Genomic DNA, 12960 nt, shown 5'->3' with positions numbered 1-12960 from the left:
CCCTCCTTAACTTCCCCCTCCCCTAAAGTCTTCGGGCCCCTGAGTCTTCACCTTTATAGCTCACTTTCCTAATAGAAAAGATGTTTTATAAGGCTCTGGCTGCATTAATGCTGAAGGAATGTATGTAGGAATGAATGAATGAATGACCCAGTGCCTAATCATGCTGGTTTCTTTGGCTGAATCACTTTACCAAGCCCTCAGGACATTTCCATGCCTTCATTGGCCCAAACCCTGAAAGCAAGGCTGCTGGAATTCTAGAGGGATGGGCAGGAGCCCTACCTAGAAATAGAGAAAACATCTTTGCCCTATGCTGCTCTCCATCAAGTTCTCAGCATCCTTCACCTGGGTTATTTAAAAAGCTTCCTAAATGTCCCTAGGCCTCCACCCTCACTTTCTCCAGCCCTCACTCCATGCCCATGTCACAGATCCTTCTGAAATGCAAATCTAATCCTGTCACTCCCCTGTTTAAAGTCTTCCAACAGCCACTCCCTGCTGTAGGATAAAGTCTAAACTTCTCAACTTGACGTGGCACCTGATAATCTAGCCTCTGGCTATGTTTTGATCTTCTTCCCCCTGATTTCTCACAGGTCCAGAGCTTTAGTCACACAACACTACTAGCCATCCCCCCAGTGTGCTATTTCACTCCTTCACGTCTTTGGGCTGTTCCCCCCTCCTGTTTGCCTAGGGATTCATAATTATCCTTTAAGTTTCTTTCTGGATCTCTCCCTAATCTCCTGTGGCAGAGTTAACAGACACTTTTACTGTGCTTCCAAGGCATTGGGTCTGTATCTCTACATTGCATTGTATCGTAATGTCCTGTTTACCTGTCCCTCTCCTCCACTGGGCCCAGCTGCAGGAGGGAAGGGATGATTCTATTTCCCTGAATCCCCAGCACAGAACACAATGCCATGTACTCTGCAGGTACTCAATAAATATTTGTGAAATGACTAAATGCCTCCATGCTTAGAACACTGCTGGATGCAGCTGAAGAGTTCAAGAACAGTAATCGGGAGCTATGACAATCTCTTGCCAGGATTGCTGTTAATATTTCTTGGATAGCTATTTAATTCTCTTACAGTTTTTAATCATTAATTTTTGAGATTCTTATCTAGGATTTAGAAGCTCAAGCTTGGATAATGTGGGAAAGCACTTCTGGAGGTTCAGTGATCACTCAAGTGAATCTTGGATTTTACAATCTTAGACACCACACAACACATACGCACACACGTGCGCACACACGAGAGTGCACAGTAGATGCAACGTCTCAGAGCATAAAGGTTGAAATTGATTTCTTTGAGATTCACATATGCGCCTCCATGGAGTTCAAACTGCAACCCAGTAAGCTCTCACCATCTTCCATATTTAGATTTTCACAGGACACAACAACATGGTTTTTTGAGTCAGGAGTATATGAATACAAGTTGTCACAGGGTTCAAAAGAGAATTAAAAATATTTTTGTTGTGAAATATACATTCAGAAGGGCATATACTTATGTGTGTATGTTTTTAAAAAAGATAGTGAAAGAAGTACCTATACTCTCCATCCAGCTTACAGAACGGAAAAACCAGCTATAGCCCTCCTTGGTCATCTTTCGAGAGTTAACCACTACTATCCTGAATTATAGGAACCATGGTGGTGCAGTGGTTAAGTGCCACTGAAAAGTCAGCAGTTGGAACCCACCAGCCGTTTCACAGGAGAAAGATGTGGCAGTCTGCTTCCATAAAGATTTACAGCCTTGGAAACCCTATAGGGCAGTTCTACTCTGTCCTACAGGATCACTATCAGTTGGAGTCGATTTGATGGCAGTGGGTTGTTTTTTTTTAAATCCTGAGTTACGGAGTCTCTGGGTGGTGAAAATGGCTAATGCAAGCTCTGCTGCTATACTAAAGGTCGGTGGTTCAAGTCCACCCATAGGTACCTCAGAAGAAATGCCTGGAGATCTACTTCTAAAAAATCAGCTCTACTCTGATGCACATGGGGTCACCATTAGTTGAAATCAACTCTACAGCCACTGTTCTTTTTTTAATCCATGTGTCCTATACAGTTTTGCCTATTTTTTAAATTGAGAACAAGATGTATTTACCTTCAAGCTGTATATGAAAAAAATTTCTGTTCTTAGAAAGGAAAAGTGGCTCAGTTTATTTAAAACACACACACACACCAGAGTGGGCAGCTCACCTTCAATAACATACAAACATTCTCTTGCCTTACCTCAAATCCCCCAGTATTCATATATGTGGTCTGAACTATGCATTTACATCCTTGCTTATCCATTTGTGAGTACTATTGACCAAATGGTGGATGGGACTTCCTTTCTATCTCTGGGCTCCTTAAAACGGAGACTGCAGCCCATTGCCCTCGAGTTGATTCCGACTCATAGCAACCCTATAAGACAGAGTAAAACTCCCCCATAGGGTTTCCAAGTAGTGGCTGGTGGATTTGAATTGCCGGCCTTTTGGATAGCAGCCAAACGCTTAACCACTGTACCACCAGGGCTCCAAAACAGGGACTACTATACCCTATGTTCACTTTGCATCACCCGTGATACCTAGAGTTCATCTATCTATCTATTCATTCAGTTGTCATTAAAAATAATGGATAGATGGATATACAAAGAAAATCTAGACAGGTTTTTATCTTTGCCACTTTTGAAACATAATGTAAATGGAATCATCATGCCTGTGTCATTCTGTGACTTAATTCTTTCACTCAGAATATTTTGAGCATTTACCCATGTTGATGAATGGTAATTCATTGATTTTCATTGCTGTATTTCACAGCATTCATTCCATGTCCCAAGCTGAAAGAGAGAAGGTGGCAAAATCAGGTGACATTTGGGGGTGAATGGATTTGGAAGCAAGTCCTCCCCAGCTGCCAGGGATGGGGCCTTTGGCCCAGCAACTGGTCTCCCCAACAGTGTCTGGGACCTTCCTGCAGAGCTGAGATGCTGCACTATGGTGCTGGGCGGGTCCCAGTATCTTCAGAATGCTTGAGGGGCGGGGAAAAGGATATTCACTTTGGAGCTGCCTTGTGGGGGCATTTGGAAGCAGAGGCCAGGACTCCCCATTGGAGGCCAGAGCAGTGGAAGAAGCTGGGTAATTTAGTCTCCATGCAAGGACAGAAGAGATGGCATTTCAGGAAGGTCCTCTCTGAGCTGGCTTTTCCGTGCACCTGAGTTGGGGTGGGGTGGGAGGTAGCAGAGGGACAGCCAACCAGCTCTGACCACTATCAGCATATTCATAAGACCCCCACGCTGGTTGGCCTCACTAGCCCCCACTGGCCCCAGTGCCAGCAGCTGCAGCAGCGCTAGGTCTGTCAGATGGAGACTTACACTGAGACAGGACAGTAGTCTCCCCTCACCCAGCTGCTTCCTGACCATGGCCCAAGGCTGCTGAAGCCGAGCTGCTCCATCTCTTGGGGTGGTGGTCCAACCTGACTGCAGAGCCCAGGACTTGGATCTCTCTGAGGACCTCTTCTTCGTGAGTAACACCATCCTTTCCATTTGCCTTGCCAGTGCACCTTTCTTATCAGGGATTGTTTATGATGACAATTTTCGAGCATACAGAAAAGGAGAAAGACTAGCATAACAAACATCCACTCATACACCCATCACCTGTATTTAACAGTTGTTAAGATATTGATTAAACTATTTTTGCTGACTGAGTGCTTTCAAGTAAACTGCAGACATTGAGGTATTCCATCTCTAATACTCCTTCAGTGTGGTAAACCCTGGTGGTGTAGTGGTTAAGAGTTTGACTGCTAACCAAAAGGTTAGCAGTTTTAATCTACCAGGTGCTCCTTGGAAACCCTATGGGGCAGTCCTACTCCGTCCTGCAGGGTCGATATGACCTGACGGCAGCAACGGGTTTTGGTTTTTTTACTCACTAATGCCTCTGGACGCATCTCTGGAGTACTTTTGAAGCTCTCCTTTTCTTAGGGGTGAGGGAAGTGAGGTGATTATTGCTCCCATTTTAGAGAAATGGAAAAGGCAGAAAGAAGGGCAAATGCCTGGGAATCGAGCCCAAGGCACCTGTACTGCCACTGGATGGCTCTCTGACAGCCGGGGGTGTTTCCGCAGATAGCCATGAGGCATTGCAGCCACTGTGTGACCTTGGGCATGTCACCTCACCTCTCTGGGCTTCTGTTTCCTCATCCATAAAGTTAGGGCATGACACGAAGATCAGTAGTTCCCTAACACTGGTCCGTGACGTTGTTATTGGTTTTCAGAAGAATGAGAAAGGACAATGTAAAGAATTTTTCAGAAAGCTAAATTTATTTGGATATTCTGCCCTTCCTTTTTTATTCTTAAGTAGGGTGGTTAAGATTTGTTTTTTTTTAATGAAATTAAAATGTTAGTAGAAACCTTAGGGGGTAGTGAGTTTATATTAACTGGGGAGGAACAACTTAGAAAAGGCGGGTGAGAATGGGTATACAGTGGAAGAATGTAATCAATGTCGCTGAGTTGTACATGTAGAAATGGTTGAATTGGTGTATGTTTTGCTGTGTATATTCTCAACAATCTCAACAAAATAAAATTAAAAAGAAAACAAAAAAAATGATAGTAGATTGTAGTCTTTAATATATTTATTTTTTGTGCCCTTAGGCACAAAATAAAATGTTGATAACTCTCAAGCTGAACCAAATTTATTTTTCTTTTCATTTTGTTATGGTTGCTGTAGTCTAAAAGTCTGGAACTCACCCAGTGTACCAGATGATCCCTAAACCCCTTCCAGAGCTAAAGTTCTAGGCTGTGGGGCCCCACAAACCCACCTTAGGAGGAAAGGAAACTACCATTTAAGAGGGTCCATTACCAATCACAGACAGTGTGGGGCACTAGGTGCTTGTTATCACGCTTGATCCTCATCACAACAGATGGGCACTGTTATCAATCTCATTTTACAAATGAAAAAACTGAGAGGTAACAGAGGCAAGTAACTTGTTTAAGGTCACAGAAGAGCTAATGATTCCAACCCAGGTCCAGCCCATGGTAGATCATTCCAGAGTTCACAGCGACCAATGAATGACACAGACCATCAGAGTTCTGGCTCAGCTGTGTCTGGGCCAGACCTCCTTTCCCCATTTCCACCATCAGCCTGTGCAGCAAAGAACTGTTCAGGACTACACCAGAGATGAATGGGGTGACCCCCACCTGCAGCCAGGGGGGGACAACACAGAGGCCACCAGTTGCCTCATCTTAGGGAATGAAACAGAGATGAGGTTGTCTATGAAAATGCCTGAGTTAAGTATAAAAATGCTATATGACATTGAAATCTGCCACCCTGAACAAGTCTTATACTCACGGCTAGTGTCAGTTGGGTCTGGTAAGTATTTGGATGGGAGGCTGTTTAAGAATACTGTGGGTCAGACACAAATGTATTTGTATATAAATGTATGATTAAGTGATCATTTTGATGAATTACCAATGGTGGACTCTCAGGTTCCAAGACATCTGCATGTGAAAGGCTGTTTCAGGAAAAGGTGCTTTCCTCCATGTTTCTCCAACCATATTGTGGGTGGTTATCTACTAGGCAGGGTCCCTGGATGGTGCAAATGGTTAAGTGCTGGGCTACTAACCAGAAAGTTGGCAGTTCAAACCCACTCTGAGGTGTCCCAGAAGAAAGGTCTGGTGATCTGTTTCCAAAAGGTCACAGCCTTTAAAACCCTCTGGAACTCAGCTCTACCCTGATACACATAAGCTGATCCAACTGGAATCCAACTGAGTCTAGGAAATGAATGAACAAAATAATGCCAAGGAAAACACTAAGTTTCCCCAACAAAAACCAGGCAGGAACGTTATCAAGGAAATAACAATAAGCCTTCCCTGCATAAATCTGGGTTGAGCTTCAAATGACAGTGATGAGAATGGGTTAGCATCACTCAGGCTTCACATGGTACCTTTTATCCAAGACTCTCCCCAGCCCACCTCACTTGATTGACGGGGGTGTGTCATCTGTGCTGGCAGCTCTGTAAACATGGATGCACCACAGAAGGTCGGGGTGTAGACTGTGGGCTGCAGGTCTTGCCTCAGCCAGCCTCGTGGGTAGCCCTCCCCCTTGGTGCCATGTGGGCAGAGTTTTGGGAGAGTTCCAGGATCTCCCAAGAAGAGGGCACAGAATGGCAGGGAGAACGTCTCCTCCGTTAGGTGATTTATGCAGCTGATAATGCTGCAGACATGGCTGAGTTTTTCAGCTTGAGGCCATGGGCTTTGACACTTCTTCAGCTGAAAGGAGATGACACACGGCTTTTTTCATGTCTGTTATTTACTTGAAATTAAACCTCATCCTCATTTTACACTTTCTAGCTATAAAAAAATATATATATATTTTTTTGTTTTTTTAGCTATAAAATTCTACATCTCTTAGTTTGCAGTTATCTCGAGAGCCCTGGGTTCTGTGCTTGTGTTTGCGGCTACGTTTGCTTTTCAAGTGGGGCTTTTTATGTCTGGCACCCAGAAGTATATATCTGGGAAAGACTGTATAAGAGAAATGCAAGTTTTTAACTATAAAAAGCAAGAGCTGCCTCTTTTTTTTTTTTTTTTAATTACAAAAGTGAAAACATGGAAAATACAGAAAGGTAGAAGGATGTAACACAGCACAAATCATTTGTGTCACCCAGGGACATTAGAAGGTAGACATAGGAAAAAAAGAAAAATTACCCCCAGTTCCAACATCCAAAAACAAGTATTGCTAACATTTTTTAAAAATTTATTGTGTTTTAGGTGAACATTTACAATGCAAATTTCGTTTCTTATTCAAAAATTTATACACAAATTGTGTTGTGACATTAGTGGCAACCCTTGCAATGTGTCAGCACTCTCCCCCTTTCCCTTTCCATCCTGGATTCTCCAAGTTCATTCATCCAGTTTTCCTGTCCCTTCCTGCTTTCTTGTCTTTGGGCAGGTGTTGCCCATTTGGTCTCATATACTTGATTGAACTAAGAAGCCTGTTCCTCATGTGTGTTATTGTTTGTTCTATAGGCCTGTCTAATCTTTGGCTGAAAGGTGGGAGGTGGACTTCAGGAGTGGCTTCAGTTCTGAGTTATCAAGGTGTCCAGGGGCCATAGTCTCAGGAGTTCCTCCAGTCCATGTCAGAGCAGTAAGACTAATCTTTTTTTGTGAATTTGAGTTTTGTTCTATATTTTTCTCCTGCTCTGTCCCGGAACTCCTTGTGGATCACAATGGACCCTATTGTGATCCATGTCAGAGCTGTTGGTAGTGGTGGCTGGGTACCACCTTGTTCTTCTGGGCTCAGGTCCATTAGTCCTTTGGGCTAATATTTTCCTTGTGTCTTTGGTTTTCTTCATTCTTCTTTGCTCTGAACATGATGGGACCAATAGATATATCTTAGATGGCCACTCATAAGCTTTTAAGACCCCAGATGCTACTCACCAAAGTAGAATGTAGAACATTTTCTTTATGAACTTTGTTATGCCAATTGACCTAGATGCTCCCTGAAACTATGGTCATATCGTGGCCCTCTTCTCCTCTCTATCTAGACTCACTTCCTTGGTGAGCTAATCCATCTACATTACAACAATCCTCAATGTCATAGTTCTAGCCTAGCTCTCTCCCCTGAACTCTAGGCTTATTTATCTAATAACTCTCTCTACATCTTCATTTAAATGTCTAATGCAAACAAAACAAAATAAAACTTGTTGCCATGGAGTCTACTCTTGTTCATAGTGACCCTATGGGACAGAGCAGAACTGCCCCAGAGGGTTTCCAAGGAATAGCTGGTAGATTCAAACTGCCAACCTTTTGGTAAGCAGTGGAGCTCTTAAACACTGCACCACCAGAGCTCTAGATATAGGTATCTTAAATTTAGCATGTTCGAAACTGAACTCCTGCTCTTCCCCCCAAAACCTGCTCCTTCTGCAGTTCTCCCCACCTCAGTTCATGCAATTCCATCCTCCCAGTTGCTCATACCAAAAACTTTGGACTCATCAGTGACACTCTTTTTCTTTTGCACCCCACATCCAATCTGTGAGCAAATCTCATTAGCTCCAACTTCAATATATGATCTGAATCACTGACATGACTTACCACTTCCATTGCTACAACCCTGGTCCAAGCCATCATCATCTTTCACCTGGATTATTGCAGTAGCCTTCTAAGTAGTCTCTCAGCTTCATCCCTTCTCCCCCAGCCTTCAGTCTATTCTCCATCAGCAGAGGATGATCCTTTGAAAACTAAGTCAAGACATATGACTTATAACCTCATTTATCTCAGAGTCAAGGCTAATGTTTTTCCAATGGCCAACAAAAGCCCTCCATTATTTACTTGTATATTATTATGTCTGTCTCCCTTTGCATAAGTGGAAGCTCTACACAGGCAGAGGATTTTGTCCATTGTTGGCACTCAATATGTGTTTGTTGAATGAATGAATGCAGAAGAAGTATTCAAGTGGGGAAAGGCTAGAGCATGAGGGACCAGTAACAGAATATTAGAACTACCCAGGTGAAAAATTATGGGACTCTGAAGCAGGACAGTGGTAGAATGTAGTTCAGAGCCATTTCTGCTGTAATTTTAGGCAACATGGTGACCAAATCTATGTTGAGAGTAAGGACTAGTGCAGGAGTCAAAGAGAGATTCTGGCTTGAACAATGAGATTGGCAGAATGAAGGGGGTGCTATATAGAATGTGAGTTTCAAAATGTTGAGTTTAAAGAGAAAATGTTTAGTAAGCAGTTGAAGCAATCTTCATTTTGGGATCAACTTAACTGAAAATTCATATTGTCTTGTATCATTGTTGTACAGCCCCTCTTGGTTAAAAGTGCTGGCTGCTTACCGAAAAGTTAATAGTTCAAGTCCACCCAAGATGACTCAGGAGAAATGCCTAGTGATTTGTTGTTGTCATAGCAATCCTATAGGACAGAGTAGAACTGCCTCATAGGGCTTGCCGGGCTGTAATCTTTACAGGAGCCGATCGCCAGGTCTTTTCTCCTGTGGAGCTGCTGGTGGGTTCGAACCATGGACCTTTCAGTTAGCAGCCAAAAGCTTTTCCCATTGCATCACCAGGGCTCCCTCCTAGCTACCTACTTCCGAAAAATCAGCCATTGAAAACCCTATGGATCATAGTTCTATTCTGATACACAGGGGGTTGCTATGAGTCTGAATCATCTCAATGGCAACTGGTTTTTATTAGTTAGAAAGCAGCTAATGTATTCTTTACAATTCAGTCAAGCTTATTAGACTATAAAAATGGCACTGGCAAAATTGAATGTCCATCTGCAAAAAAAAAAAAGAAAAAGGACCCATACCTCACACCACACACAAAAACTAATTGCAAATGGATCAAAGACCTAAATACAAAACCAAAAACTATAAAGATCATAGAAGAAAAAGTAGGGTCAATGCAAGAGGCTCTAATACATGGCATAAATAGCATACAAACCATAACTAACAATATACAAATACCAGAAGATAAGCTAGACAACCGGGAGCTCCTAAAAATTAAACACTTATGCTCATCAAAATACTTCACCTAAAGAGTAAAAACAAAACCTACAGATTGGGGAAAAAAAAAAAATTGGCTATAACAAATTCAACAAAGGTCTAACCTCCAAAACCTATAGGAAAATTCAACACCTCTACAACAAAAAGACAAATAATCCAATTAAAAAATGGGCAAAGGATATGAACAGATACTTCACCAAAGAAGACATTCAGACAGCTAACAGACACATGAAGAAATGCTCAAGATCATTAGACATTAGAGAAATACAAATCAAAACTACAACAAGATAGTATCTTACCCTGACATTACTGACATGAATCAAAAAAATAGAAAAACAAATGTTGAAGAGGGTGCAGGGAGCTTAGAACTCTTATGCACTGTTGGTGGGAATGTAAAATGGCCCAATCATTTTGGAAAACAATATGGCTCTTCCTTAAAAAGCTAGAAATAGAAATACCATACTATCCAGCAATCCCACTCCTAGGAATATATCCTAGAGAAATAAGAGCTGTCACACAAATAGACATATGCATACCCTTGTGCACGGCAGCAGCTTTCACAATAGCAAAATGATGGAAACAATCTAAGCACCCATCAACAGAAGAATGGATAAACAAACTATGGTACATACACCAAATGAAATATTATGCAGCAATAAAGAACAATGATGAATCTGCGAAACATCTTACAACATGGATGAATCTGGAGGGCATTACGCTAAGTGAAATAAGTCAATCACATAAAGACAAATACTTCCAGAGACCACTATTATGAAAACTCATGAAAAGGTTTACACACAGAAACAATCTGTGATGGTTATAGGGGGGAGAGGGTGGGGAGGGAAAAATGCTAAATAGGTAATAGATAACATAACTTTGGTGAAGGGTAAGACAGTACACAATACTGCGAAGTCAGCATAATTTGACCAAGACAAGGCCATGGAAGCTTCATAGACACATCCACGTCCCTGAGGGACCAAATTACTGGGCTGAGGGCTGGGGACACCTAGGTCAATTGGCATAAAATAGTTTATAAAGAAAATGTTCACTTCACCAAAAGAGCAAAAAGCTTACCTACAGACCAGGAAAAAGTTTTTAGCTATGACATTTCCAATCAGTTCCTGATCTCTAAAATTTCTATGATACTGCAAAACCTCAACTACGAAAAGAAAAATAACCCAATTAAAAAATGGACAAAGCATATGAACAGACACTTCGCTAAAGGTGACATTCAGATAGCTAACAGGTATATAAGGAAATGCTCACGATCCTTAGCCATTAGAGAAATGCAAATCAAAACTAGAGTGAGATTCCATCTCACTCCAACAAGGCTGGCATTAATCCAAAAAACACAAAATAAGAAATGTTGGAGAGGTTGTGGAGAGACTGGAACACTTATACACTGCTGGTGGGAATGTAAAATGGTATAACCACTTTGGAAATCGATTTGCTGCTTCCTTAAAAACTAGAAATAGAATTACGACACGATCCAGCAATCCCAGTCCTTGGAACATATCCTAGAGAAATAAGAGGCTTTACACAAACAGATATATGCACACCCATGTTTATTGCAACACTGTTTACAATAGCAAAAAGATGGAAGCAACCAAGGTGCCCCTCAACGGATGAATGGATAAATGAATTATGGTATATTCACACAATGGAATACTAAGCATCGACAAAGAACAGTGAGGAATCTGTGAAACATTTCATAACATGGAGGAATCTGGAAGGCATTATGCTGAGTGAAATTAGTCAGTTGCAAAAGGACAAATATTGTATGAGACCACTATTATAAGAACTCGAGAAATAGTTTAAACAGAGAAGAAAATATTCTTTGATGGTTACGAGAGTGGGGAGGGAGGGAGGGAGGGTGTTTTCACTAATTAGATAGTAGATAAGAACTATTTTAGGTGAAGGGAAAGACAACACACAATACAGGGGAGGTCAGCACAACCGGACTAAACCAAAAGCAAAGAATTTTCCTGAATAAACTGAATGCTTCAAAGGCCAGTGTAGCAGGGGTGGGGGTTTGGGGACCATAGTTTCAGGGGACATCTAAGTCAATTGGCATAATAAAATCTATTAAGAAAACATTCTGCATCCCACTTCGGAGTGTGGCATTTGGGGTCTTAAACGCTAGCAAGCGGCCATCTAAGATGCATCAATTGGTCTCAACCCACCTAGAGCAAAGGAAAATGAAGAACAACAAAGACACAAGGTAATTATGAGCCCAAGAGACAGAGAGGGCCACATAAACCAGAGACTCATTAGCCTGAGACCAGAAGAACTAGATGGTGCCCGGCTGCAACCGATGGCTGCCCTGACAGGGAACAGAACAGAGAACCCCTGAGGGAGCAGGAGAGCAGTGGGACGCAGACCCCAAATTCTCATAAAAAGAGCAGACTTAATGGTCTGACTGAGATTAGAAGGATCCCAGAGGTCATGGTCCCCAGACCTTCTGTTAGCCCAAGACAGGAACCATTCTCAAAGCCAACTCTTCAGACAGGGATTGGACTGGACTATGGGATAGAAAATGATACTGGTGAAGAATGAGCTTCTTGGCTCAAGTAGACACATGAGACTATGTGGGCATCTCCTGTCTGGAGGGGAGATGACAGGGCAGAGGGATCAGAAGCTGGCTGAACGGACACGAAAATAGAGACTGGGGGGAAGGAGTGTGCTGTCTCATCAGGAGGAGAGCAACCAGGATTATACAGCAGACGGCACTGGGGTTTTGGGGATATAAATTTTTGTATGAGAGACTGACTTATTTGTAAACTTTCACTTAAAGCAAAATAAAAATTAAAAAAAATAGTATCAAGTACGAAAACAGCAAGAATACAGATATAATATTCAAGAGAAAAGAAAAAGTTCTACATTCTACTTCGGTGAGTAGTGTCTGGGGCTTAAAAGCTTGCGAGTGGCCCATCTAAGATACTCCACTAGTCCCAGTTCATCTGGAGCAAGGGAGAATGAAGAAAACCAAAGACACAAGGGAAAGATTCGTCCAAAGGACTAATGGACCACAACTACCACAGCCTCCACCAAACTGAGTCGAGCACAACTAGACTGTGCCTGGCTACCACCACTGACTGCTCTGACACGGATCACAATAGAGGGTCCCGGACACAGCCAGAGAAAAATGTAGAACAAAATTCTAATTCACACACAAAAAGATCAGACTTACTGGTCTGACAGAGACTGGAGAAACTCCAAGAGTATGGCCCCTGGACACCCTTTTAACTCAGTAATGAAGTCACTCCTGAGGTTCACCCTTCAGCCAAAGATCAGATAGGCCCATAAAATAAAAAAAGACTAAATGGGCACACCAGCCCAGGGGCAAGGATAAGAATGCAGGAGGGGACAAGAAAGCTGATAATGGGGAACCCAAGGTCGAGAAGTGGCGAGTGTTGACATGTTGTGGGGTTGGCAACCAGTCACAAAACAGTATGTGTATTAATTGTTTAAATAGAAACTAATCTGCTCTGTAAACCTTCATCTAA

The sequence above is a fragment of the Loxodonta africana genome, chromosome 10 (assembly GCF_030014295.1).
Source record: "Loxodonta africana isolate mLoxAfr1 chromosome 10, mLoxAfr1.hap2, whole genome shotgun sequence".
In the NCBI taxonomy this organism is placed as follows: domain Eukaryota; kingdom Metazoa; phylum Chordata; class Mammalia; order Proboscidea; family Elephantidae; genus Loxodonta; species Loxodonta africana.
Note: the sequence above shows the minus strand (reverse complement) of the source record.